Source organism: Neomonachus schauinslandi, chromosome 1 (assembly GCF_002201575.2).
Source record: "Neomonachus schauinslandi chromosome 1, ASM220157v2, whole genome shotgun sequence".
NCBI classification, from domain to species: Eukaryota; Metazoa; Chordata; class Mammalia; order Carnivora; family Phocidae; genus Neomonachus; species Neomonachus schauinslandi.
In genome coordinates, this window is record NC_058403.1 from 115,719,123 (window position 1) to 115,741,052 (window position 21,930).

Below are 21,930 nucleotides of genomic sequence, written 5' to 3' on the forward strand. Positions count from 1 at the left end.
ATTTCAACGTGAATTTTGGGTGGGTACAAACATGCGATTGCAATGAACCATACCCAGAGTCTCACTCATACCTGATTTAGAGGACTCAAAAGATGAGATTTGGAGCTTTTTTGAGTTGATTATGTACAGATATTTTAGAGTTAGAGTCATGCTAGAAGAGATTAGACTTTTGGAGATATGGGATAAAGTGAATGTATTTTCCAAGGACATAAATTTTGTTGGGCCAGAGTAGATTATTATGGGTTGAAAAGTGTCACCCAAAAGTCGTGTCTATCAGGAACCTCAGAATGAGACCTTACTTGGGAATGAGGTCTTTGCAGATAGAATTAGTTAATATATAAGGCCATCATGGATTAGGGTGGGGCCCAAATCCAACCTGACTGGTTTCCTTATAGGAAGGCAGTGGTGCAGGGTTCCTGGGTGGCTCAGCCAGTTAAGCACTCAGGTCATGATCCCAGAGTCCTGGGATCAAGCCCCGATGAGCAGGGAGCCTGCTTCTTCCTCTCCAGCTCCCTCTGCTTGTGCTCTCTCTCTGTCAAATAAAAAAAAGAGGTGAGGGGGGCAGTGGTACAGAGACATAGCAGGAAGAAAGCCGTGTGAAGACAGTGGAAGAGACTGGAGCCATGAAGCCACAAGGCAAAAAATGCCAAGGGTGGCTGGCAACCACCAGAAGCAAAGATTCTCCTCCAGATCCTTCAGAGGAAGCAAGGCCCAGCTGATTCCTTGATTCCAGGCTTCCAGCCTCCAGGACTGTGAGAAAATACATTTTTGTTATTGTTTAAAAAAAATGGGAATATGAAAAAATATGCTTATATTTTCAAGTCAAAAAAAGTGAGATGCAGAATAATATATATAGTAGTTCTACCTTTGGTGTAAAAAAGAAGAAAGTTACACACACACACACACACACACACAGATAAACCATAAACTTAAGAAATGATTACATGTAGAGAGTTAGTAAAAGTAAGATGGAAGGAATAGGAATGGGAGTGAGGTTTCTCTGGGTATATCTTTTGATATTACTTAATATTTTTATAACCATGTAAAGGTTTTAAATATTCAATAAATACAATTAAGTCAAAAGAATAAAAAAGGTCTTAAAATTGACTATAAACAGAAATAAATTAATCTAATTTTTATCAAAGTAATAACTGAACAGTGCAGAAAAAAGTAATTCATTTTTGGACATAGTCTCTGACTATATATCCAAAGAAATTATCTGGCCAACTGAGAAAATTTATATATGGGCTGGATATTAGACAATAGTATAGATTTTTTTTTAATTTCTGTATTTCCATTAAAATTTCCCCAGTTTCCATAACATTTCCAAAAAAGTAATTATTAATTATTCACTTTCTAGAGTGATAATAGTATGTGGTATTCTTATTCTTAAGAGATGCATTTTATATATTATAAGGAAAACAATTGCCATAATGCCTACAATTTGCTTTTAAATAGTAAGCCAAATATATATACACACACACACAAAGAAGGAATTATGTCTATTTTTATATAATTGGTATGCATATATAATAAAGTAGAAGGTACATGGTGATCTTTATACTTCTTTATACTTTCTATTCTATATACTATCTATGGGTTTGAACATTTTCAAAACAAAAAGTTGGGGAAAAAATTAATAGGTTAATGTTCATAACCTGGAAGAATTCTGGAATCAGGCAGAGAACACAAATGGAGACAGATACTCCGAGGAGAAAAGGATTCTATTAACTGGGAACAGTTAGTGACAGTTACTGGAAAAATAAAACTAATCCAGGTTTGTACCCCAAAGAGTGGGGTTGTTCACCATATTCATTACATGTAGACTACCAACTCTTTAAGGAGCCTCTCTGGGATCTTTTTTTTTTTTTTTTTAATTCCTATATGCCAGGGATCATACTCATCCCTGGGACTAAAGGATTATAGAGAAAGGGCAGATCCTTCAGAGTTGACAGCAGCCAAGTCTAACTTAACTTGTCAATAGAAGAAAAAAGCAAAGCACCATCATTAAACAGTATAAAACTGTCATCGTAACGCATGATCAGATGAAGCCAACACAGTCAAAATGGATTATGAAGGCAAATGAAAACTAAGAAAACAGAAGGGAAATGTGCCTGTCCTGAGACTGTTGTGCTCAGACCATCTCTTTACTCATCCTGTTCTGAACTCTAATTTGGGGACAAACTGATGCCTGCAGGCCACCTTTCCCAGGTTCCTACATCAGCTAGCTTGCAGCAGACTTTGGCCAATGGAAAATTTTGGAAAGAAAGCAGAGGGCAGGAGACAGGGAAGGAGTATATAAAGCCAGGGTGTTTATACCCTCCTTCCCTGGCTGGGTGGGTTCTTCTGCAGCAGCTGGGTGAATCCAGCCTCCACCAGATAGGCCTCCATGCTTCCAATTCCTAATGTTTGTGCGGAACTCGCTGGGCTCTTCTCGTATCTTCTCTTCCCTTTTTCCCTCTAGCCTAGGGGTTGCTGGAGCCTCCTAGTGTTCCCAGTGGGCTATCTCCCCATTCTCTCCTAGCATGTCAACCTTCCATTTCTTGCTTAAATAATGCCTTTGTAAATTATAATTTACATAATTATAATTATTTTTTCCTCTTTGGATCCTGATGATTCAGAATGTGAGAGGGAAAGAAGAGGTAAAAAGAGAATGAATTATTGGCACAGTCATATATGAAAACACACACAGTAGGTAGAGAATGGCAAATACTCTGAGAGTATTAACCAGTGTACACCATTCTCTTCTACAGAAGCTAGTATTTTTAACTTTTGAGCCTGGCTTTGTTGCCAAATCTCATCAGTCATCTGACAACAACAGCATAATGGTTAAGAATATAAATTCTAGAGCTAGAAAACCTGGGTTTATATCAGCTTTACCACTAACAGCTCTGTCACTTTAGGTAGTTATTTAACCTTTCTGTACCTCAGTTTCCTTATCTGCAAAATGAGGGTAATAATACTATGTACTTCATATAGAGTTAAAATGTGTACAAAGTGAGCACAATAAATGTTCTTTAATTCACTTATTTGGTTTATTTTTACATAGCAAACTTATGAACTGATTACTGTTTACTGTGTTACTTTTTCCATACAATTATTTTCATGTCTGGTCACAGTTTTCAAGGTACTTTATATGTATGCCTTCATTCCACCCAACAATCTAGCTGAGGTAGACTGAATAGGTCATTAGTGAACCATTCTTGGGATCCTACCCTGCTTATTTTTAACACATCCTCCAACTTTGTATGGCAAAAATGACATGTAAAATACAAAAGGCATTTGAAAGCCAACCATTAGGAATATTCTTGTAGTGGCCTTATTAATACTGATATATTTTTAATAAAAAATAAAACCTACATCAAACCAACATCAAGAAAACAAATTGGAGAGAGTAACCAGTTATGAAATCAATAAAGCCGATAAAGAATTTAGAGATGGCTACTCTACAATTTGAAATCCTGTCATTAACCCTGATTTATAAGAATCTGTAGAGAAAACTGACAACTCAGGAGACAACATACTGGAAGGACCTAGAAGAAAGGGAAATGTGGGTGGAAGATAATTCATTAGCTCTGTTATCTCAGTTTAATTCAGTGTAAGGAGTTATTTTATTCATCATTGTTTCCAAGGAAACTATGGTTGACTCATCTCACAGTTCAGTATCTTGCAATCACATATACATGTCATGAACACAACAGTTCTTACTCTACAATTCATCTATGCACTTAATGCCCACATAGCACATACCTTGACAGCATATCCTTTTTTAGTAAAATTGAATTTAACCTGAATGTTTATCTAATGTTTTTGGTCTTATTATTTTCAATGATCCTTTGTTAAAATAAAACCACATTCACTAATAGATGGCCAGATTATACTTATTTGCCTTCTCTTACCATACTGACATACAATATATCACGAAATCACTAATTTAAACAAAAAGGTATTTTAAACCACGAGCCCACAAATTATCAGTACATGCCAATCTTTCTTATATTTTCTCTTGTGTAAATTTCATCGTAAAAAACATAAGTGTAAATATACATAGATGTAAAAGCAAAGGCAAAGTATGAAGATTTTCAAACTGGACTATATGAAAATACCACCACTTATTTGCCATATTTTCCCCAAAGGCACCCAAATTATTAAGAAAAAGCTTCCGGAGTTTTTAAGACACCGGATATTTGAAACCTTGTAAAAGCTGATATTCATGAGGTAGAATATTTCATTTAGGTGTTGTTAGTATTTAGTGCCTGGCCAGACATCATTAAATTAGTGGGAAAAGGTAAAAAATACTGTACAGAAAGAATTACATCACAAAACTCCTTGCCATCAGGTAAAGGTAGTATTAGTGAGTTCAACCTTGATAATGAGGGCATACAGACTGAGCGTTCTCCTTGTCTGCCGGTATTGTGGAACGCCTCCAGGTTCCACTCATCAATCAGAATAGAATACTGCATGACTGCATGAACAGAAAACATTATTCTCAAGGTTTCAGGTGCCTGCAGGAAGATTTTAGAATGTTGTAGTAAAACAAACTTCTTTAAGTTTTAGGGCGGAATTTGTAAATTGCACTTTGAGAGCATACATAGAACATACATATATCATGGGAATTTCCATGAATTATTAATAAGTATCCCAATGCAAAGGGATAACAATTCTAGTGAGGCTCAACATAGGATGACAATCCTGAGTCATAGTCATACAGAAATGATCAGCAGAAACTGAATAATTCAATAAGCAAAAAAGTCACCCTAAACCAGAACAGATGAAATTCTCAAGCTCTCCAAGTATTTTCACAATTCCTGAAATGTGATATTGGGAAATATTTTCAGACCTCTGACTTTGTTGATATCTAAATCTGTCCATATGTATATAGCTAGCTGGTAAGCTTTTTGTTGTTGTTGTTGTTTTAAATATGCTTCATGTAACAGTATAGTCATCTAAATAAGGATCTCATTTCATCACATTTAATCAGTTTAGAAGACCTATTAGTCATTTTCCACTCCCAGATCAATTTATTGTGCTAAATACCCTGGAAGAGACAAGTACACATACTACACATTCCTATTCTACCCAATGCCCCTGTCACCACTGTACAAACTACTCTATATGCTAGGTGGACAGCCTGTCTATACCGAGTGAATCCAAATGTGCTGTTCTGTATTTAAAATCTACTCATTCCACACCTGGATAAAAGGAAGTAACAGGGACCAGATTTACCCAACCACCTGAAACAACTAAAAATATGGTAAAAAAAATTTTTTTTAAAGTTTAAGATGTTGGACATCAGACAACAAAGGACAATGATCCCTAATTGATGGGAAACAAATGAGATGAGCCCTACACTCACCCCTTATTACTGTCTATTGGGTTTCAAAGCTCAGGCACAGGGGACAGGAACCTACACTGAGCACCCTCAAACTTTCCAAGGAGCTTAGGAAGCTTAGGAAGGCCAAAGCAGCCAGTGTTTACAAAGCAGAGTACTTAAAAGGAGAATGCTACACAAAGATTCTTCATAGATCTGCAGAAGTCTGTAGCTTAATATCCATGAACACATGTGTTTGAGGAAACTACCAAAGTTAGAGAATTAACAGGCACAATACCCACAATTCCCACAGGTTCCTGAATAGTTCCTGTTCCCATCAGTCAGAGTCAAAGACCTCATCATTCATAAGCATCAAATTTCATGGAGAACTCAGAAAGGTTTTGCCTCAATAGTGGGGAAAATTTACCCTAGATAACACAATTGCCCTTACCTCGCAAAGCTTAAAAACAAGGCCCCAAAACTGTCTTCAACTAACTAAAATATCTCCTAGTTAAAAACTCAGAAATATTCATAGGACTGCAAAATTATCCACCAACCAACAAGATAAAATTCATAATGAATATCTGATATGTAATTACAATTTTCTATCCAAAGAAGAATATGAGGCATAATGAGGAGAAATTTAATCAATTGAAACTGACCCAGAAACAACACAAATAATAGAATTAGTCAACAAGGACATAAAAATTATAAATGGATTTCATGTGTTTAAGTAGTTAGCGGAAAGATTTAAATGTTAAGTAAAGGCATGGAACATTTTACATATCCACAATTTAAATTCTAGAAATAAAAACTAAAATATTAGAGATGAAAATACCCAGGATAGGATTAAGGACATATTAGACATAGTAGAATATAAGATTAGTAAACTTAAAATATAACAGTAGAAATTATTAAGTATGAAGAACACACACTTAAAGTGTCCTAGGGCTTGTGTAATTGGGAGTTCTCAAAAGGAAGAGGAGAGAAAAAATATTTGAAGAAAATGTAGGCAAATTTTCCAAATTTAATTAAAACTATGAACTCAGCTGGAACAAACAATTCTAAAATTTGTATGGAACCAGAAAAGACCCTGAATAGGTAGGGGAATGTTGAAAAAGAAAACCAGAGCTGGAGGCATCACAATGCCTGACTTTAAACTCTATTACAATGCTGTGATCATCAAGACAGTATGGTACTAGCACAAAAACAGACACATAGATCAATGGAACAGAATAGAGAGCCCAGAAATGGACCCTCAACTCTATGGTCAACTCATCTTTGACAAAGCTGGAAAGAATATCCAATGGAAAAGACAGTCTCTTCAAAAAATGGTGTTGGGAAAATTGGACAGCCACATGCAGAAGAATGAAACTGGACCATTCTCTTACACCATACACAAAGATAAACCCAAAATGGAAGAAAGACCTAAATACGAGACAGGAATCCATCAAAATCCTAGAGGAGAACACAGGCACTAACCTCTTCAACTTTGGCCACAGCAACCTCTTTCAAGACACATCTCTAAAGACAAGGGAAACAAAAGCAAAAATGAACTATTGGGACTTCATCAAGATAAAAAGCTTTTGCACAGCAAAGGAAACAGTCAACAAAACCAAAAAGCAACCTATGGAATGGGAGAAGGTATTTGCAAATGTTTTATCAGATAAAGGGCTGGTATCCAAGATCTATAAAGAACTCATCAAACTCAACACCCAAAAAACAAAAAATCCAGTCAAAAAGTGGGCAGAAGATATGAACAGACATTTCTCTAAAGACAACATACAAATGTCCAATGGACACATGAAAAAATGCTCCACACCCCTTGGCATCAGAGAAATACAAATCAAAACTACAATGAGATACCACCTCACTCCAGTCAGAATGGCTAAAATTAACAAGTCAGGAAACAACAAATGTTGGCGAGGATACAGAGAAAGGGCAACCCTCTTACACTGTTGGTGGAAATGCAAGCTGGTACAGCCACTCTGGAAAATAGTCTGGAAATTCCTCAAGTTAAAAATAGAGCTACCCTACAACCCAGCAATTGCACCATAGGTATTTACCCCAAAGATACAAATGTAATGATCTGAAGGGGCACCTGCATCCCAATGTTCATAGCAGCAATGTCCATAATAGCCAAACTATGGAAAGAGCCGAGATGTCCATCGACAGATGAATGGATAAAGATGTAGTATATATACATATGTGTGTGTATATATGTATATATGTATATACACACAATGGAATATTATTCAGCTGTCAGAAAGGACGAATACTTACCATTTATATTCATGTGGATGGAACTGGAGGGTATTATGCTAAGTGAAATAAGTCAATCAGAGAAAGACAATTATCATATGGTTTCACTCATATGTGGAATATAAGGACTAGTGCAGAGGATCATAGGGGAGGGGAGGGAAAATGGAATGGGAAGAAATCAGAGAGGGAGACAAACCATGGGAGACTCTGGAAAACAAACTGAGGGTTGCAGAAGGGGAGGTGGGTACAGGGATGGGGTAACTGGGTGATGGGCATTAAGGATGGCATGTGATGTAATGAGCACTGGGTGTTATACGCAGCTGATGAATCATTGAACACTACATCAGAAACTAATGATATACTATATGTTGGCTAATTGAATTTAAATTAAAAAAACCTATAAACTCACAAACCCAAGAAGCTCAACAAACCTCAGGCACAAGAAACAAAACGAAAACTACACCACAGTAAATCATAATCAAATTACTTAAAGCCAGTGATAAAAAGAAAACCTTAAAAGCAACCAGAAGGGAAAAAAAAAAAAAACACACACTTATGTATAGAGAACAAAGATTAGAATGACAAGAGCCTTTTGACTGGAAATAATCCAAACCAGAAGACAGTAAAACCACCACTGGGAAGTACTGAAAGAACGGGAAAACTGCCAACCTAGATTATAGGAACAGTAAAATGTTTTTTTTTTTTTTCATAAACAAAGGTGAAATAAAGACTTTTTCAGATATATTAAAGCTAAAAGAATTCATTACCAGAAAATCCACGCTATAAAAAATGTTAAAGGATATCCGTTAGTAAGAAGGAAACACCAAAAGAAAATCTGTATCTACACATACAAAAAAATGAAATAGTAACTACATGGATAAACATAAAAGTTTTTTTTTTTTTTAGTTTCTTGAAATATAATTGTTTAAATGAAAAAAAAACAGTGCACTGTGTGATTCATTATATATGTAGAAGCTAAATGTATGACAATAATAGTGCAGAGCCTAGAAGGGGAAAATGCAGTTATCCTATTGTATGGATTTTATATTACTCATGGAGTGGTATACTAGCACTTGAAGGCAGACTTTGAAGTTTAAAAGGAGTACTATAAAACCTAAAGCAACCCCTAACACAAGCCAACAAAGGGGATGGTGGTGAACGGAATCATAGATAGTTAAGTGATCCAAAAGAAAACAGGCAAAGGGAAAAGGGATAAAAATAAAAGATGAGACAAATTAAAAACAAATAGCAGAAATATAAATTTAAACCAAACCATATAAATAAATACATTAAATATAAGTAGCTTATTCCTAATGTGAGTGGGTTTCCTCCCATCAGCCTGAATAGAACAAAAAAAAGCTGACCCTTTCTAAGAGAGAATTCTTCCTGCCCGACTGCCTTTGAACAGAGACATGAGCTTTGTCCTGTCTTGGGACTCGAACTGAAACACTGGCTCTTCTTGGGTACAGAGTCTGTCAGCCTTGGACTGGAATACACCATCAGTTCCCCTGGCGCTCAGGCCTTCAGTCTCTAACTGGACAATGCCAGAGGGCTTTCCTGGGTCTCTAAGCTTGCTGACTCACCCTGCAGATCCTGGCACTTGCTAGCCCTCATAACTGCATGAGACCAGTACTTATTATACCTCTTCTAAAATATATATATATATATTATTGTTACCAATAAGGTTTTATATATACACATGTTTATACACACACATACCCCTACATATATACATATATGGTTTCTGTTACTGACTGCTTCATTTCTCTGAAGAACTTGGGAGAACCCATGAGGAGCCCTGACTCAACACCATGTTAACACTACTCAAAATTTTTAAAAGTGGTTTAGTACATTAACAGCAAAGTGGATTTAAGAGCATAAGATATTACAAAGAATAGAGGATCATTTCATAATAATAGAGGTCAAATTAAGAGGCATAATAATCCTAAATATTTATGTTTCTAATACAGAACTTCAATATATATGAAGAAAAAACTGATAGAAGTGCAAAGAGAAATAAATTCACATTTACAGTCTAGGATTTCAACACCACTCTCTCAATAATTAATAGAAGAAGAGGCACTCACCCATATCCGCAGGGTCAGTTGTTCCTCCCGTGGTAGTGAGGTGTCTAGAATTCACTCCAGGAGGCCACTGCTGCTGGTTCCCGGAGTCTGTTTCCTTAATAACAGCCTCAGGGTATTGCTCGCCATTTCTGACCGGACAAACTGCCAGCCTCCTGTAGGTAGAGCTGTTCCCTTCACCCAGGAAATGTTCTATTTTGAACAGCACAGGGCCTGGTCCAGGTTGGTGGAGTCTATCGTTTCCCAAGAGGGCAAACAGCATTTGGTTGGAGTCCGCAGAGGGAGCTTTGTGGCTGCTGGGTGCTGAGCATCAGAAGAAGCTTCAAGAATGGTGCAGTCAGGCCACAGATGCCGCTGCCTTGACCACTCATCCCATGGGGAGCTGAAGCTCTTGGGAGTTCCATAGGAACCACCTGAGTAAGAGAAGCAGTAACCGAACACTTGAAACTATCAACCCCCCTGACCTAATTTACCTTTATTTTTTTTTAATTTTTTATTTATTTATTTGACAGAGAGAGACACAGTGAGAGAGGGAACACAAGCAGGGGGAGCGGGAGAGGGAGAAGCAGGCTTCCCACGGAGCAGGGAGCCTGATGCGGGGCTCGATCCCAGGACCCTGAGATCATGGCCTGAGCCGAAGGCAGACGCTTAATGACTGAGCCACTCAGGCGCCCCTAATTTACCTTTAGATAACACTCCCTCTAACAACAGCATGGCACTTATTTCTCAAGAAAAACAGAACATATACCAAGATAGAACATATGCTGGTCCACAAGTCTCAATAAATCTTTAAGAATTCTATTTTCTGACCAAAATGAAAAATTAGAAATAAATAACAAATTCATCTGGAAACGCCTAAATATTTGGAAACCGAATAACATACTTCAAAATAACGCATGGGTCAAAGAATAAACCAAAAAGCATGCAAGAAAGTATTTTAAACTGAATGAAAATGAGAAGACAACATATCAGAATTTGTAGGATGCAACTTAAGCAGTGATTAGAGGAAAACTTATAGCATGAAATGCCTATATTAGAAGAGAAGAAAGGTCTCAAATCAATGACCTCACTACACACCTTCCACTAGAAAATGAAGAGAGCATAAACAGAAAGCAAGCATAAGAGAGGAAATAATGAAGGTCAGAGCGGACATCAATGAAAATAGAAAACAGAAATACAATAGAGAAAGTAAGAAAACCAAATCATTACAGATGCTATAAATATTTAAAAGTAACTATGGAATATTATGAGCTACTTTATGCCAATAAATCTGGCAACATAGGAAATGAAGAGATTCCTTGGGGGACAAAATAACAATGCTTACTCATGAAGAAGTAGTTGAATAAATCTATTAAACTATCTGAATTGGATGTGCAGTTTAAAATCCTATCAAAAGTAAACTATTCACAGACGGCATGATCATATATGTAGAAAACCTGATGCAGCCTTCAAAAAAGTGACTAGAACAGTAAATGAATTTAGCAAGCTTTCAGAATACAAGATCAGTGTATAAAAAATTTTATTTCCATATACTAGTGATGACCATTTGGAACTTGAAATGTTAAAATCATATTTATAATAACATCAAGAAATATGAATTAGTTTTGGATATATCTAACTTAAGTGCATAAGAATTTTACATGAACCCAATATAAGATGACAAAATAAAAGAAGACCTAAGTAAATGGAAAGGTATACATGTTCACAACTTAGAAGGAAATTTGTTTAGGATGGCAATCCTCCCAAAACTGATACATAGATTTAATGCAGTGTCAATTAAAATTCTAACAGACTTTTCTCTAGAAATTGATGATCTAATTCTAAAATTCATATGGAAATGCAAAGGACATAGTATATAGTCAAAACACCTTTGAAAAAAAGAATTGAGGAACTTATTTTACGTGATTCACAGACATGATAAAACTATAGTAAAAAGCACGACAGCACAGTATTTGTGTCAAGGTAGACAAGTAGATCGATGGCAGACATTTAGAGTCCAGAAAGAGAGTCACACATATATAGTAAATTGATTTTCAAGGAAGAAGTAAAGGTATAACAATGGAGAAAGAGTAATCTTTCAATATATTGGGCTGGAACAATTAGATATCCATATATATAAACAAAACAAATTCCTCAATCTATCCTCACACTACATGAAAATGTTAATGTAAAATGATTCATGTACCTAAAGGGAAAACTTAAAATTATAAAAGTTCTAGAAGAAAGCACAGGAAAAAATGTGATCCTGTATCCCTTCAGAACAGAGTTCTTAGATAATCTAACAAAAGTATGACCCACAAAAGAAAAAATTACAAATTGTATTTCATTAGAATTAGGAATTTCCGATCTTTGAAACATACTGTTAAGAGAAGGAAAAGACAAGCCACAGACTGGGATAAAATACGTGCAAACTATGAATCTAAGAAAAAATTTGAATCTAGACTATATAAAGGATTCTCAAAACTCAAATATTATTCAGCCATAAAAAAGGCTTGAAGACTATTACATGCAAGGACTTGAATGAACTTTGAAAACGTTATGCTAAATGAAAGGAATCAGAAAAAAAAGTCACATATCAAATGATTCCATAGATATAGAATGTCTAGATTATGTAAATCCACAGAAATAGAAAGCAGATTAGTGAGTGCCAGAAGATGGGCTGAAGAGATAATTGAGAGTGACTGATGTGGAGATTCTTAACCTTTTTTTTTTTTTTAAGATTTTATTTATTTATTTATTTGAGAGAGAGAGAGAAACACCATGAGAGGGGAGAGGGTCAGAGGGAGAAGCAGGCTCCCCGCTGAGCCGGAGCCCGATGTGGGACTCGATCCCAGGACTCCAGGACCATGACCTGAGCCGAAGGCAGTTGCTTAACCAACTGAGCCACCCAGGCGCCCCTGATGTGGAGATTCTTTATGGGATGAAGGAAATGTTCTGAAATAGATTGTGGGAATAGTTGTACAACAATGGTGAATATACTAAAAAACACTAAATTACACATTTTATATGGTGAATTTTATGTTATGTGGATTATTTCTTAATACTAAAAATTTTAAAAATCAAAAGCTCAATAATAGGGGTGCCTGGGTGGCTCAGTTGGTTGGGCAACTGCCTTCGGCTCAGGTCATGATCCTGGAGTCCCTGGATCGAGTCCCGCATCGGGCTCCCTGCTCGGCAGGGAGTCTGCTTCTCCCTCTGACCCTCCCCCCTCTCATGTGCTCTCTGTCTCTCTCATTCTCTCTGTCTCAAATAAATAAATAAATCTTTAAAAAAAAAAAAAAAAAAAAAAAAGCTCAATAATAATAAAACAAGTAACCCCACTTAAAAAATAGACAAAAACTTTGAACAGACCCTTTCCAAAGAAGATATATGCATAGCAATAAGCACAGGAGCAGTTGCTTAGCAAATTAGTAATTAGGGAAATGCAAATTAAAACCACAAAGAGACAGCACAACACACACCTGAGTGGCTAAAATTAAAAACACTTGACCTTACCAAGTGTTATCAATATAAAACAACCGAAATCCGCACATACTACATGTGGGAATGTTAAATGTTTCAACTGCTTTGAAAAAAAAGTTCGGTAGTTTCTTAAAAATTTAAACGTACATCTACCATATAACCTAGTCATTTCATTCCTGGTATTTACCCAAGTCCAATTAAATATATGTATGCCCATAAAAATACCTGTACATGAATGTGAAGAATAGAATTACTTTTAATTATCCCAAACTGGAAAAAATCCAAGTGTCCCATACATCCAACTGTTGAAATGTGAATGAATAAAATATCATGGCATATCTATAAAATATAATATTACTTAGCAATTAAAATACATAAACTAGTGATGCACATAATAATGGGTAAATAGCAAAATAATTACACAAAATGAAAGAGCCAGGCAAAAAAGAGTATATACTCTATGACTCCACTTATATAAAATTATAGTATATACAAACTCATTTTGTTTTGCCTGAGGACAAGACAAGTGTTGCCTGAGGACAGGGACTAGGAGAGGCAAAATTTGGAAGCAAGAGATTACAAAGGGATATGAGGAACTTTTAAAAATTTTTTTTAATTTAAATTCAATTTAATTAACATACACTGTATTATTAGTTTCAGAGACATAATTCAGTGACTCCTCAGTTGCACATAACACGTGATGCTCATTACTTCAGGGGCCCTCCTTAATGCCCATCACAGTTACTCCATCCTCCCCACCACCCCCTCCAGCAACCCTCAGTTTGTTTCCTATAGTTAAGAGTCTCTTATGGTTTGCTTCCCTTTCTGTTTTCATCTTATTTTATTTTTGCTTCCCTTCCCCTATGTTCATCTGTTTTGTTTCTTAAATTCCACAAGACAGTGAAATCATATGGTATTCGTCCTTCTCTGAACAACTCATTTCACTTAGCATAATACCCTCTAGCTCCAACCACGTCATTGCAAATGCAAGATTTCATTTTTTTGATGGCTGAGTAATATTCCATTGTATATATATTCCACATCTTCTTTATCCACTCATCTGTCAATGGACATCTGGGCTTTTTCCATAGTTTGACTATTGTGGACATTGCTGCTATAAACATTTGGTGCACTTGCCCCTTCGAATCACTATGTTTGTAGCCTTTGAATAAATACCTACTAGTGCAATTGCTGTGTTATAGGGTAGCTCTATTTTTAACTTTTGAGGAAATGCCATACTGTATTCCAGAGTGGCTGAACCAGTTTACATTCCCACCAACAATGTAAGAGGGTTCCCCTTTCTCTGCATCCTCGCCAACATCTGTTGTTTCCTGAGTTAACTTTAGCCATTCTGATATCTCATTGTGGTTTTGATTTGTATTTCCCTGATGCCAAGTGATATTGAGCATTTTTCATGTGTCTGTTGACCATTTGTATGTCTTCTTCGGAGAAATGTCTGTTCATGTCTTCTGCCCATTTCTTGACAGGATTTTTTGTTTTTTGGATGTTGAGTCTGATAAATTCTTTATAGATTTTGGATACTAGCCCTTTATCTGGTAAGACATTTGCAAATATCTTCTCCCATTCTATAGCTTGCCTTTTAGTTTTGTTGACTATTTCCTTTGTTGTGCAAAAGCTTTTTATCTTGACGAAGTCCCAATAGTTCATTTTTGCTTTTGTTTCCCTTGCCTTTGAAGATGTGTCTAGCCAGAAGTTGCTATGGCCAAGGTCACAAAGGTTGCTGCCTAGGTTCTCCTCTAGGAAGGGATATGAGGAACTTTTAACAGTAAAGCATGTGTTCATCATCCTGATCATCGTGGTAGTTTATTGGCATACAAATATATCAAATTTTATCAAATTGCACTTTTTAAATGTGTGCAGTTCATCACATGTCAACCTCAGTAAACTATTAAACTAAATTAATTTTTAAAATGGAACCAATAGATTGATTTAGTCTCTAGAGATAGAATATCGTGGATGCTTGGGGCCAGAGTAGATGCCATTTTAGTCAAGTACTATGTGTAAACCAACATTAACAGGGTGCCAATTCTAAGATTCTCATTTTGGAAGTCAAGCTGCAGCAAAGAAAAGGGAAACAATGTGCTAAAATAAATGAAAGACAACTCAGACACAAAATAAAACAGAATGCAAGAAAAGATGTTGCATGATTTCAGTTTAAGTATAGCCAAGCTAAACTTGGTTTCTTGAGATTCTCTTATTTTGCTTAGCTTCTTTGGGGGGATTCCATCCCTTGAAATCAAACTATCCAGGACTGGAACATTTTCTATTAAGCCATTTATTTTCAAGCCTGGAACACAATAACAAGTAAGTAGGTTACTGAACTGCTTATTTGTTCCAGATAAGTAAGTAGGTTACTGAACTGGTAGACAGTCTAGACTATTTTGGCCAAGATTTTATTGATAAATGCCTTGTTTGAGTTCCCTAAGAAAGAGACCTTGAGACTAGGATTCAAGTGAAAGTGATTTATTTACGAGGTGATCCTAGAAAGGGGACCCTAGGTAGTGAGAGAGGGAAGGGAAGGTGGGCAATAAAGGATATGCTATCAGGCTAGTTACCTCTGTGACACTGGGGCTTAATACCACTAGGTAAACCTCAATGTTAGTGCTGAAAATGCACCTTAGAATTGGCCCAAGCCAGGGGCAAGAGAACGAGGGGATTTATAGAGTAATTCCCATTGGTAATTGGTTGAGAAATGCTTGGGGGCTGTGGAGCATTAATTCTAACACCCTTTCACTATGACCTTAGGCAGAATGGTCTCTGGCTTCAAGAGATGACTCTCATGCAGTTGGAAGGAGGACTGGAGGGCTCTGCAGTGATAAGGCCCAAGGGGATTGTGTCAGGGGGCAAATGTCATCTGCTCTGCCCAAGTAGGACAAATCAGGCAAAACATCATTGCTTACAGAATTTTGCTTGAAGAAGACATATTCCCATCTGGAACTGCTGCATATTACACCTTCCCTTGCTCTCTCCACTGAACTAATCTGGTTCTGTATTACCAGTAGGGTAAGATCCAAAGTTGGTGGTGTGGTACAACAGGTCCCTCATTAGATATACCTGACCTACTTCATCAATCATCTTTTACATGGTTCTGCCATGTATAATACATTGAACTACCTGCAGTTCCTCAAATACACAATAATTCTGCATAGCAATACGACTTTAAATATGCTGCTCCCAGCAACTAGAAATACCTTTCCTCTATGATGAAGTCTTACTTACGTTTCAATATACAACATGAGTATTGCCTTCTTTATGCAACTTCTACCTGAATACTCCAAGTGTCTGCCTCCTCTCTGTGTCTGTGTATATTCTTGAGATAGCACTTGTATTATGATTATGGATTCATTGCTCTATTACACTAGATTGTGAACTCCCTGGAGACAGAGATTATTGTATTCATCTTCTTAGCTCCAGTGGTTGGCATAACACTGTGCATATTGCAAATGCCTAAGAACTTTTATTGAATTGTTTATGATTCCAGTAATTGGAAATAACATCAATAAATTAGTTAAATAAATGGCAATACATTTAAAGAATAGAATATTTTGCAGCTTTTACATAGAATCAACTAGTGTCATGAGTATGGATATGCAAAATAAACCAAAATATATAACAAATGTTCAAACATCATGTTAAATGAGAGGAGTAAGTTATAAAATGCTATACACATAGCATAATCTATAATATTTTGGTAAATATATATATATATTATATGCATATATGATGTATATTATATGAATATTAAAATATGAAAAAACTATATACCAAACTGTTAAAAATGATAATGCCTGAAAGGTAGAGTTATGGAACATATACATTATACTTACAACTCTGTGTTGTTTTAATTTTTTTTATAACAAGAAGATAATCAGCTTTATAAGAAGAAAATAGCAATAAGGATAAATATACATAAAATAACACTTCATCAAGATGTTTGGAAACAGTAATGTGAGGGACCAACTCAATTCTTTTTAAATCAGACAATCTTAGAAGCTTAAGTTCCTTTTAATAGAGATTCCTTTTAGATAGAAAAAGAAAGGTGATGGTGAAATCATAGTGAGAAGCCTATAAATGTCACCTGAAAGCATTTTATATATTTCAGGCTGAGATAGAGAAGATTTAGGTGGGGAGCATAAGCTGTCTTCAAATTCATGAAGGGCTACTTTATGGAAGAGGTATTAAATATGTCCTGTTTTGCCCTTGGGTTTTACTAAGATCAGTGTATGAAACTTGTAGACAGAAAAATTTAAATTTGGTATAAAAGGAGATCTTTTCTTTTGTCAGAATTCTACAAAGATAGAAAGATTCGGCCCCATGGCTTCCTGATTTTCACAATCCCTGAAGTTATTCAAACACAGTATGGAAAAACACATGTTAGAGCACTTGTGCAGAAACTCACAGCCTCCTTGGAAGGGGGTTTAAATACCCTCTAGGCTCCCTTCCAGCACTGAGGTTATGGTATTGTGAGATCACAAGTTTGCAAAAGAGTTCAAAATTATTAGGACATGAAAAGCATTTCTACAAAAAAAATTATTATTTTCTTTATTAAATTTGGCTCAGATTACACAGCAAAAGCAAAATGAAAGGAAGTCTGGAGACATGGTTCTGTTCCAAACTTTCCAATAAATTCATTCATTCATAAATTCAAAATTTATTGAGTGTTAGCTATGTGTCAAGGACTTACATGGGAAATATAAAGGAAAAAAAAGCATAGTCCAAGTCATTTGTATTCTTTTTTTTTTTTTAAGATTTTATTTATTTATTTGACAGAGAGAGAGACAGCGAGAGCAGGAACACAAGCAGGGGGAGTGGGAGAGGGAGAAGCAGGCTTCCCGCAGAGCAGGGAGCCCGATGCGGGGCTCGATCCCAGGACCCTGGGATCATGACCTGAGCCGGAGGCAGACGCTTAACGACTGAGCTACCCAGGCGCCCTCAAGTCATTTGTATTCTGAAGGGGAAAAACTTATTATAATAAAGCCCAACATGTGAATCAATAGAGGTACATACTGTTGAGTGGTGTTATAGAGGGGAGAAAGGACCTTTTCAAGAATTTCCAAAAGGTGTATGGGTAGAGGAATGCAGAAGCAGCATGCAAGTGTATGAAAAAAAACCTGTAGATTTGAAGAAGTGTTTAGTGTAAGTTTATATTAATATTAATAATTAATATTGCTAGAGCTGAGAATTCAAGTAGTAGAAGATGAAACTAACCAAGTCAAAGTCAGATTGAAGAGGATTTTAAGTACCATTCTAAAAAATTGGGACTTTTCTTTGGAGACAATTGAGAGCCATAAAAAGGATTTTAATCAAAGAAATGATATCAGTTCTGCACTTTAGAAATAATTACCTGTCATCAAATTGAAGGAAGAGATGGTGGAAATTTAGATAAGAAAAGGAAAGCCAATCAAGAGAATATAACTGACTTTCCAAGGAGTGGCCAAGGAAATGGAGACAAATGAAAAGGAAAGAAGAGCCAATAAGAAGAGAGAATCAACAAGACTTAATGAGAAGTTGAATGTGTTGTTGAGGGAAGTACAGATGGTCCCCAACTTAACAATGGTCCCTAACTTAGGATTTTGTCAATTTTACAATGGTGCAAAAGTGATACACATTCAGTACAAACCATATTTCAAGTTCAGAATTTTGATCTTTTCTGGGGGCTGGTGATATTCAATATGATCCTCTCTGGTGATGCTAGGCAGTAAGCTGTAGCTCTCAGGCAGTCACAAGATCATGAGGGTAAACAACCCATACACTTGCAAACATTCTGTACCCATACAACCCTTCTGTTCTTCACTTACAGTACAGTATTCAATAAATTATTTGAGATATTCAACACTTTATTATAAAATTGGTTTTGTATTAGAAGATTTTGCTCAACTGTAAGCTAATGTGTGCTCTGAGCACATTTAAGATAGGTTAAGCTAAGCTATGATGTTTAGTACATTAGGTATATTAAATGCACTTTTGACTTATAATATTTTCAACTTATGATGAGTTTATTGGAACATAACCCCATCATAAGTTGAGAAAGATCTGTAGGAAAATTATATAGGGCTTCAATGACTCTGGGTTTTACAGCTGGATAGATTATCAAGATAAAGAAGGCAGAAAGAGAAGCCATTTCTGGGCAAAAGTAAGAAATAAATACAAAACAGCAAACATTAAGAACACAAAATCTTCTGTTGGAATTATTAAGAGAACTAATGGAGATGTGCTGGACATACTAGGAGATATAGTTCTGGAGCTCCATTTAAAGATCAGAACTAGAGCCACATATCTGGGGATCTTCAAAACATGGATGTTAGAGGAATCTATGGATATGGATGAGATTGCCAGACATAGAAGATATAACAAGAGGAGGGGAGAAGGCAATCTCTAGACCTCATACATTTAGGAGAAAGCGGCAAAGGCAAGGTAAAGGTAATGGGTCAGATACCAGGACTGACCCCACAATGGAAAGCAAACTGCAATGGTAGATAAATCATAAAAGGCAACTTTTTAAGAACTTCAATAAGACAGAAAGAAAGTAAATATTCATCAGCACCTAAAACAAAATGAAAAGGGGTATCTAAATGGTACATAGAAGACTGAAGCTATCTTCACTTCAAGAGTATTTGTTTAATGTAGGTGACATGGCACTCGGTTTTTATATCCTCTCAAGGTGCAAGGGACAAAAGACAAAACCTAGAGCAAGCACAGTTTGGGCATTTATAATAATCACTCCTATCCAGCTGAGTTCTCCATAGTATCCCATCCTCAGAATAAGAGTAAACAAAAATAATTTATCCCCTCCCAAAAAAAGATAGGAAGGAAATTTTCCATCTTAAACTTTGATGCTAAGTGGAGAGAGGGAAAAAAAAAAAGTTCCCTTAAAATTCCTAAGCACAAGCTAGGCCTTACGCATAATACCTATGTTTTCCAGAAGTCCTCATGCAGAGAATTTAGTTTCAAATGCTTCCCAGCCCCAGAGAATCAGGAAGAACAAGCATAGTCCTCTCTGGAGGAATCCACTCATCTAGGCCTTAGATAAATCCTACTGAAAAATTCCAAGAAATATAAAACCAACAGAAATCACAAAATGTACAGAGAAAATATAGACTTATTTGATATGCAGGAGACACAGCAGCAGAATCAGGTCTACAATATTTCATATACTGGAACTGCCGAGCAACTAAATATAAAATAAGTAGAATGAAAATGGTTAAACAAGTAAAATCATTTTAAAATATGATAAAAGATTAAAACTCCAGAAAATGACCAGACATATTTACAAAAGAAATTCAAATAGGCCTTCTAGAAGTTAAAGATATAATAAAATACATTTACTTGTGAATTTCAAATAAAGTTGGCAGTTGACTAACTGCGTATCTCTCCCTTCTGAAACCCTGTTGACAAGTTCAGTCAGCCCAGTGAGAACAGGAGAATGAATGGTATCAAGATTTTAGAAAATCTGAGAAAAGCTGGAAAATTGCTAGACAAGTAGTAACAGATGGAGGTGAGCCAGGAAAGCTGAGTCCTAAATTGGAAATGGGAAAAGCAGAGAACTCAACTGATTTCATACTTCAGAATTCCCAAAAAGCTCAAAAATCCTGGCTATGCCACTTACCCACGGAAATGGGATGTTGCTGGAAATATAAGAAAAAGAGGATTTTTTTAGATATATTAAGAAGTTAATTAGATTCTCCAGATTTCCTTCCTTGCTCCACACAGGTGCTTTCATTTCTAAGACCGCTGAGTCTCTTATTTTGAGATATTAGACAGAGGTGAAGGTAGGGCAGTGTTTAAAAAACATAATATCAAAACAGAAATTTAAGAAATTAAGTAAAGTTAAACATGTCGTTTGCTAAGAGACAGCCCCATTCCCAAACTCCTTCCCCATTCCACACTCTAAACCCTACACCTCTCACCCTACATGGCTCCCAGAATGCTTGTTGGTAATTAGGTCTTTACCCTCAAAAGAAATCTGGGAAATCTAAAAACCTTAAATGAAAGACCTAAGATTATGATATCAGAAGTTTCACAAACAAAACCACATGACCTTCCAATGAAGCTTACAGAGAATAGTTCTCAAAGGCTTTCACCATCCTTAACCATGTGCAGACACCCAAAAATTAGCACACATCTTGGGAAAGCCTCTAACACAGAGGCAGAGACAAAAGCAAACATACAGGAAGGATTACCCTGATGGAACAGAGAGGATACAAGAAAAGAAACCTCAATAACATAATAATTAATATCCTTAAGTAAACAGGAAAGATGACAAACCCAAAAATAAGAATATAATGCAATATAAAGGAATGCTCAGGAGAATAAAAGGAAGCTCTCAGTGATTAAAAATATAGCAGAAATAAGAAACCTTATAGAAGTGCTGAAAGATGGAGTCAAAGAAATATCTGAGCAAAAAGAATAGGATAATATATATATACATATATATATATATATATATGTATACATATATTAGAAAACCAATTCAGGAGATGTAACTTCTACATAACCGGAGTTCTAAAAAGAGAGAAGAGAGAAAACTGAAGGGAGGTAATCGTCAAAGAATTAACTCCAGAATATTTCCTACAACTGAAGGATCTGAGTTCCTACATCATAAGGAGCCTTTAACAGCTAAATTCTCAACTTTTATCATAAGAAGTCAACAAATAATCCCTAAACTGTCCAATGATAAGGATGCATTATAACCTATTATTTGGAACTACCCAGAGAAATGCCAAAATAATCAGTTAAGAAATCAAAAATAATTGTTCTTGAGAATAGGGAAATGCAAAGGGAGAGGCCCTG